Here is a 7,646-nt window from a genome sequence, read left to right on the forward strand (position 1 = left end):
GAACCCCTGTAGATCACAGTTAATTACAGGACGTGGGGACGTCATCCCAATTATAATTATAACGCTCTGTCACTGCCTGGGATTGCTCCAGACAGAGCTGTGAGGGAGAAGGATGCTTCTGAGCTGCGATGTAACAGAGGAAATGACTCCGAGTGGGGGCTGGGTGGGTGGAGCAGCGCCAGTGAGAGAGACAGCCTCACCCCCTGCGATCGACCAGCGCTGCAAACACAGGCACTGGGGCAGCAGCGTCGCGGGATCCGGCATCCAGCACTGGGATCTCTGGGCTCTTTCATGCCGACAGCTCAGCTGCAGGGGGGCCTGGTTATGAGACGAACGCGCGGCTGGGGAAGGCGCAGAGAAGAGCTACGAAATGACTCAGGGGGTTTGGAGGAAACGTGGTACGGCGAGAGACTCAAAGAGCTCAAGCTGGTTAGCGTCCCCGAGAGACGACTGAGCGGGGACTCGAGCACGGCATGTTTCACGGGGAGAAAATTCCCAGTGCTAACAGGCTCTTTACTCGAACAGGGAAAGGCAGAACAGGACCCAGCGGCTGGAAGCTGAAGCCAGACGAATTCCAGTTAGAAATACGGCAGCGGTTTGTAACCGGGCGGGTGACTGAGCACTGGAACAAGCTCCCCAAGGCACTGGTGGGCTCCCCATCTCCTGGGGTCTACAGGTCCTGACTGGTGCCTTTCTGGGTGATGCTTTAGTCAGACCCCAGCTCTTGGGCTCAGGACGGGCGAGCTGGGGGATTCTCTGGCCTGTGCCATGCAGGAGGCCAGACTAGACAATCTAACAGTCCCTCCTGCCCTTAAAATCCAGGAATGTATTAACTGCAGTGCTACAGATGGGACCAGCTCCAGCCAGACCCTGAATCATAGAATATCAGGGTTGGAAGGGACCTCAGGAGGTCATCTAGTCCAACCCCCTGCTCAAAGCAGGACCAATCCCCAATTTTTGCCCCAGATCCCTAAATGGCCCCCTCAAGGGTTGAACTCACAACCCTGGGTTTAGCAGGCCAACGCTCAAACCACTGAGCTATCCCTCCTCCAATTGCTTTGCTCTGATGTCATTCTGCAAGGCACCATCTCAGCCACCTAGCATGGTGTCATTGTGGCTTCAGCCAATCCGCCGCAGATGTGACCCCATTCGGAGAGGCCCTGGTCAGGCCCAGCTGGGATCCACCTGGCCTTCCTGCTGCTTAGAAGCCTGCGGAGTAACTACCCAATTCCCAGGGAGAGTGATAGGGCATCTCGTGGGCCCGTCTGTCTGGTGCCCAGGGTGAGAGCTCTGCATGCAAGCCCTGTGCCCTCCTCCGGCCCCAGCCAAGCATTGCTGGAAGGGAAGCCCGCACAGGAGTGTACAGGGTCAGCACTGCCCCCAGGCTGCAGAGGGGAGCTGGCCAGTGCAGAGTGAGGCCCAGCAGGAGGATCTGGATCCAGAGAGGCCACGCCAAGCGCCAGTGGGCAAGGCAAGGGGCCGAGTTTAGTCTGGCTCCTCTTTGGGGCATCCTCCCACCACAATCCCACCGGCTGCCTCCAGTTCTCCAGGCCCCACCCGTTGGCTTCCCTGAGTCAAGTTATCAGAGCAAAGTGCAGCCACATGGTCTAACTGTCCCCAGCGAGGCTCTGCCCAGCTCCAGCCACAGCGCACCCCGCTGGGGACAGGCTGAGCTCCCTGGGACCTGGCTGGGCCCTGCCCACCTGCTCTCAGCACCGACGCTGCTGCTTAGCACCTCAGCAAGGCCACTGGGGCTGGGGAAGTTACCATCTGAGCTTCTGCCTCCCAGTGCCAGGCCTGCCAGGGGATGGTTGGCAGGAATCAGAGGGGCTGGTTCTCAGGCTGTGACTGGCTGCAATGCCTTGGAGAGGAGCAAGGAGCCAACCAGAGGTGCAGGTGGAGAATCACCCTGGCATCTCTAGAACACCTGGCTCCCCAAGGGCTTTGCTACCATGCACAGCGCCCACCTTCTCCGTCAGTGGAATGCTCCCACCTCTGGGGCACGACACGGCCGCTGCTAGGGGGCAGGACGCTGTGAAGAGGGGCTCCCCATGTTCACCTGCCACAGTGAGGAGGGATCATGGGAGAAGCATTGTGCTGGTGCCTGATGGATGGCCCCGGAGATGGGAACATTGTCCCCCCAGCAGGGAGGGCACAAGCCTTGCCCCACCACGCTATGGGCCATGGCCCAGCCCCACAGGGCCCTGCCTATCACCAGCTCCCTACCAGCCACTCCCGGCTTCCAATGCCAAATCTTGATCAGTGACTGATAGTGGTGGATGCAGCTCAGGGTTCTGCAAGCTTCCCACCCCCAGCTCTGCTGGTTGTCCCCCAGTCCCCACCCACAGCCCCCCGCTGTCCCAGCCCGGGGTTGCCCTAAGCAGATTGCCCGTCAGGCTGAGCTGTGGGGTGGTTTTGTGATGTGGACAGGTTTCCACCAGGAACCAGTGGAGCCAGATCAACCCATTTCAGGAACACTCTGGGTTTACCCAGAGCTTCGTATGGACTCGTCCCCGTGCGTCCTGAGAGTAGCCCCAGGGGGAGGGGTGGGAGCCAGCAGCAGAGCTGTCTCTCGATGCACCGATCAGGGATGGTGATAAACCTGGTGTCACTGAGCAGCTGTGGGCCTGGAGCAGCTAGCGGGGGCCGTGACACCATGGTGGTGGGCAGGAGCATTAGGGACAGCCAGCAGCCTTGGGATCACTACCCCAGTGTCTCCCCGTGCCCCGCACACTTGCTGGCATCGCTGCTCAGTACAATTCTCCTGCAGTTCTGTGGTGAGTGGCTGCTGCTGCAGACGGAGCTGCCTGTCTGGACTCGTTTGCGACGAGGGAAGGGAACAATACAGCCCCACGGGCTTGTTTCACATATGGCGCAGTGCTCCAGCCCCCCCGCCCCTTTTCCCACTGGCATGTGGCGCTGGGCCATGCAGGGAACTTGCTGCCAGGCTGCGAGGCCCAGTTCCATTGGGTCTGAGCTCCCATCAAGAGACACCAAGCCCATCCCAGCTGGGGACCCCCCCGCCCAGCTGGTAGGAGCCGCGGCCATGGAGAGGACAGTCCCTGTGCAGCAGGGAGAGGGAAGGGACTGGGCGGCTCAGCAGGCCCCTGCCAACCCCAGAGTCATGGTCCTGTCCAGCCGTGAAGGAAAAGGGGGAGTCTCTGCCCTGGACTAGCCGTGGAGCCTCGGATAGCAGCCACGGGGCAGAGTCATGGCCTGGGGCCTGGCAGGGGGATAAAGCTCCATAAAGAATCTGGCTCTGTGAGGTCAGCGCCAAATGGGGAAACAAATGCTCCCTCGTCCCCTAGAAACATCTGGACTGGAGGCCGACAGCCAGCCAAGGGGCCTGCACTGGGGCCAGGGATCTGGTGGCTGGGATCCGCTCTGGATCACTTAGAAGGGTGGGGACCCGGTAATCAGGGCCCAGCACCGCCGTGGGGTTCCTCAGCTCGTGTTGGGGTGATTAGGCAGTGGGTTTAATGACGGTTAACTGGGGACTGGAGGAGTTTAGCTCTGCTCTCCGACGGGGCTCGTTAAAGGGTTTATTACATGCTGCTTGATGACTTCATTGACCTGGGGTAAGTGATGCACTGAGGGGTCCCCTGCCGCGGCCAGAGGATGGGCCCTCACCCTCCCAGGAGGGTCGGCCCGGGCTGTGTTCATGCAGGGTCGCTCCCTCTGCCACGTAATGCGGCCGTGTCTCATGTAGCCACCCCTTGGAGCCCATCCTGGCCCACCTGTGAGCAATGACCTGGCCAGGGGGCCACTTGGCAGCTCATTGCCTAATGAGGACTTGGGGCTGGCAAAGGCTGCCAGGTGGCGGCCAAAGGAGGGGCTCACAAGGATAAGAGCTCTGGGGACGTTAGCAGGAGCTGCTGGCTGGTGAAGAGAAGTGAGTACGCAGGGGCAGGGGCAGGGGCAGGGGCAGGGACACAAGCTGCTTGAGGACTAGAGAGGGCCTGATGTGAAACTCAGCTCTGCAGGAGGCAGGACAGGATTTAAGGCCTGCATGTGGGAGGTGATACTTGTTGCCATTAGCCCCCAGCCAGAAGAAGGGCTGGATATCGAGGGGTTTCAGAGCAGCAGCCGTGTTAGTCTGTATCTGCAAAAAGAACAGGAGGACTTGTGGCACCTTAGAGACAAACACATTTATTAGCGCATAAGCTTTCATGGGCTACAGCTCACTTTGTCGGGGGACTAATGAGGGGGAGGGTTGTACCCTGTAAAAGGAGTTAACTAATGAAACCCCACCAAGGAGGCCTCTTGTTCTTAGACCCTAGTCCGAGTATCGGACTGCCAGCCCCAGCAGGGAGCTGAGGCCTGGCACTGGCAGGGCCACCAGGGCGTGTGCTGGAGGCTGATGGCCCATCACAAGCTGCCTCTGGGGTGGGACACGGCATCCGCAAAACAGCGCGGTGCAGTGTGACCGCACAGCAGTGGCGTGGGGTGATGGCCGGGAAGTGACGAGGAGCAGCGTGAAGGCACAGGAGTGACATGGGGTGACGGCCGGGCAGTGGTGCGGCACAAGGAGCTGGGGGGCTTTGCCTAGGATGGAAATGCCCAGACTGTAACTTGACCGGGGGCAAGAGGTTCCTTTGGGTCTTGGGGTGACAAAGAGCAGAGACTCCCTGGCAAGCCCCATCTCACAGTGCCCAGGAATAGGCTGGCATAAGGCAGTGCTGCCTGCCATGGGGGCTCAGCCCCGTGGGCCTGGGTCTGAGTGGGCAATGCCGGTGCTGGGACAGGGCACCCAGCAGAGCCCATTACAGCTCCTGCTCCAAAGCCAGAGCAGGGCCGGGGCCAGCCCTGGCCTCAGTCTCGCGCCCCAGGCCTGAGCTGCCCCTCTTCATGTGGAAGGAGCTGGCGGGTTCAGAGCTGGCCAGCATTCCCCTGGCAATGCTTAGGCATTTCCTGCCTGGCATGCTTGCCCCAAATCTCATTAAAGCCTCTCCACTTGAATTCTTTCATGTTTTATGGCGGGGGGTGGGGGGGGTAGTGCAGTGGTAACTGGCTCCTGGCTGGCCCACCGCTCTGCCCCCGGCACAGCCCCCTCCCCTTCTCCCCAGGGAGCCCCCTCCCCTGGGGCCACATTGCTTTGTCCCTAAATGGGACTGGTTCCACAAATCTCCCCCGGGAGCCTGGCTCGAGGCCCCACCACCCAGTCCCTGTACCCTCCAAACAAGGGACGCAGAGAGGGGGGTTGACATGGGCCCGGACTAGCCCACAGGCCACATTATGGCCCTGGTCTCTCTGGAATCACACCCCATCCCCAGCCCTGACTCTGGACTGACCCAGAGACACTGTAGCATTTGAAGGGCAGGGGCACTACTATGCAGCCATGGCTTGTGCCCGGGAGGGACTCTCCATCAGCATCGCTAACCTACCTCCCCAGGAGGAAGGAGCCAGGTCAACGGAGGAATTCTGTCTACACCAGGGCAGAAATTGACTTACCAGTGCGCAAGCCAGGGATAGAACCCAGGCGTCCTGGCTCCCAGGCCCCCTGCTCTAACCCATTAGACCCTGTCCCACTCTGAGAGCTGGGGATAGAACCCAGGAGTCCTGCCTCCCAGTTCCCTCCCCAATCCTGCTGGGTGAAGAGGTGACCTCACCCTGGCTGGTAAATCAGTCAGGAAAAGGCAGCTCAGAGAGGAAACAATCCCTGGGCGGTAAAGCTGGGGGGGGGGTCACAGTGTTCCTCTCTAGGGCGTGCATTTCCCACCACCATAGCGCAGGGAGCTGGGGAGCGATACGGTGGGCGTGTCGGGGGGGGGGGGGGGCTGAGCCGTTGCAAGTGTCCCCAGCCCAGCTCTGAGATGGCAATCGCCCCCCAGCCTTTGTGTTCCCAGCAGGCAGGGGGCCAAACTGATAAGAGCCCTGCCAGGAATGACCTGAGGGAGCGGCCGGCCCCGGGTCATGGGAACAAGGCTGCCTGGGGCTGGAGCCAGCCTTCCCATGGGCCGCCCAGCTGCCGCCCTTCCCTAGGAGCAAGGCCGCCCCCATAATGCAACATCCACCCCTGGAATTGGTGGGAGGGGGCACAGCTGGCTGGAAGGGGCCCTGTGGTCGGAGCATTAGGAGATGCGCTGTTTGCCCCCGCCCCGCTGAGCACCCCAGCCAAGAAGGGCCATGAGTTACGAGTGGGGGTTGTTGTGCTGGGGGTTTAACGGGATCCCGCCTGACCCTGGAGGGACCTTCAGGCTAGAAAATACTTTTTCTCCCAGCGGAAACAACAATTCAGGCATGTCTCCCTCAACCCAAATGTTAAGGGCACCGGCGGGGAGTGTGTGGGCTAGCCAAGGGGGGGCTGCGGGTTGGGATTCAGGGGCACCAGCAGAGCTGGGGGGAGCCCAGGGCTGGGATCGCAGGGGGCTGCGGGTCAGGATTGAGGGGGCTTGGATGCATTGAGGAGGCTGCGTGAGGATCCTGCCCCTCCGGCTGACACCAGCCAGGACTCGGCTGCTCTGGGTGGCAAGGGGCCGTGTTCCAAGGCTTTTCCGAGCCCTGCGCTCTGCTTCCCGGCCCCGGCTGGTAACTTCAGCCTTTGCCGCTCCCAGGGCGAAGCACGGAGCCCACGAGAAGCATGCTCTGCCCTGACGATGGCTGCCCTGCCATCCCCACGGTGCCCTGGCTGGCTTGGCAGGTGCCCCAGCTCCCGGCCCCACAGACAGGCCCGGAGCAGGGCAGCAGCAGGCACCCACCCTGGGGAATTGTTACCGGAGAAGAATCCATACGTTACAATGTTAATCAGCATTAATTACCCAACGGCCTCGCCCCAGCCAGGGCCTGCCCGGACTTTCCTCAGTCTGCTGGAGTCATTTGGGGCTTTGCTGGGGGGGCGGGGGCTGGGTTACCAGCCCTGGAGACGGAGGGTCTCTGGGCACCCTCGGGCCGGGGACAGGTTCCCCAGCACAGTGTCCGGGGCCCAGCCAGCCCAGGGGGCGTGGGCTCATGTCTACAAGAAACTGGAATGAGGCCCCCCCCAGCTCAAGCCACGTGGGCCACCAAGGAAGGTGCAGAATGCACCAAGCGCCAGTCCTGTCCGTGTGGCCAGCCGGAGCCGGCTGGGGACAGAATAGATTTTCACAGAGGCTGCGGGGGAGGTGAGGTTCCCCCAGGGCCTTGTTACAAGTCAGCACAGGCAGGGTAAGCACCTCCCCAAACTCCACCCCGCGGCGAGTCCTGTCTGAACTGGACCCCAGAGCCTCACACAGCAGCTCTGCCAGGCGAGCCCCGAGGGTGCTGCACATGGGCCAGGCTGAGCAGGGCCGGACTCCGCTGGGAGCCTCTCTGGGTATTTCACTCTCTGATCTGCGGCACACCTGGACCTGCCCAGGGCACCTTCCCTGAGGGTTATTGAATTTCCTGGGAACCCCAGTGGGAAGCAGTTACAAAACACCATTAACTCCTCCTCTTCCCCTGGGCCCCTGCCGGGATGCTGGGCCCTGCTCAGCACCTCCACCAGCAGATGCATCTATCTCCCTGCAGCTGGTACCAGCATTAATGAAGAGATGCTCCCTCACCCCTGGGAGATGGGCAGAGCCTGTAGCACCTCTTCACTGAGGGGGAAACTGAGGCACAGAGCAAGGAATGGACTCAGCCCAAGTGACTCAGTAGCCTAGCTGGGAATAGAACCCAGGAGTCCTGGC

The sequence above is a fragment of the Chelonia mydas genome, chromosome 27 (assembly GCF_015237465.2).
Source record: "Chelonia mydas isolate rCheMyd1 chromosome 27, rCheMyd1.pri.v2, whole genome shotgun sequence".
NCBI lineage: Eukaryota > Metazoa > Chordata > Testudines > Cheloniidae > Chelonia > Chelonia mydas.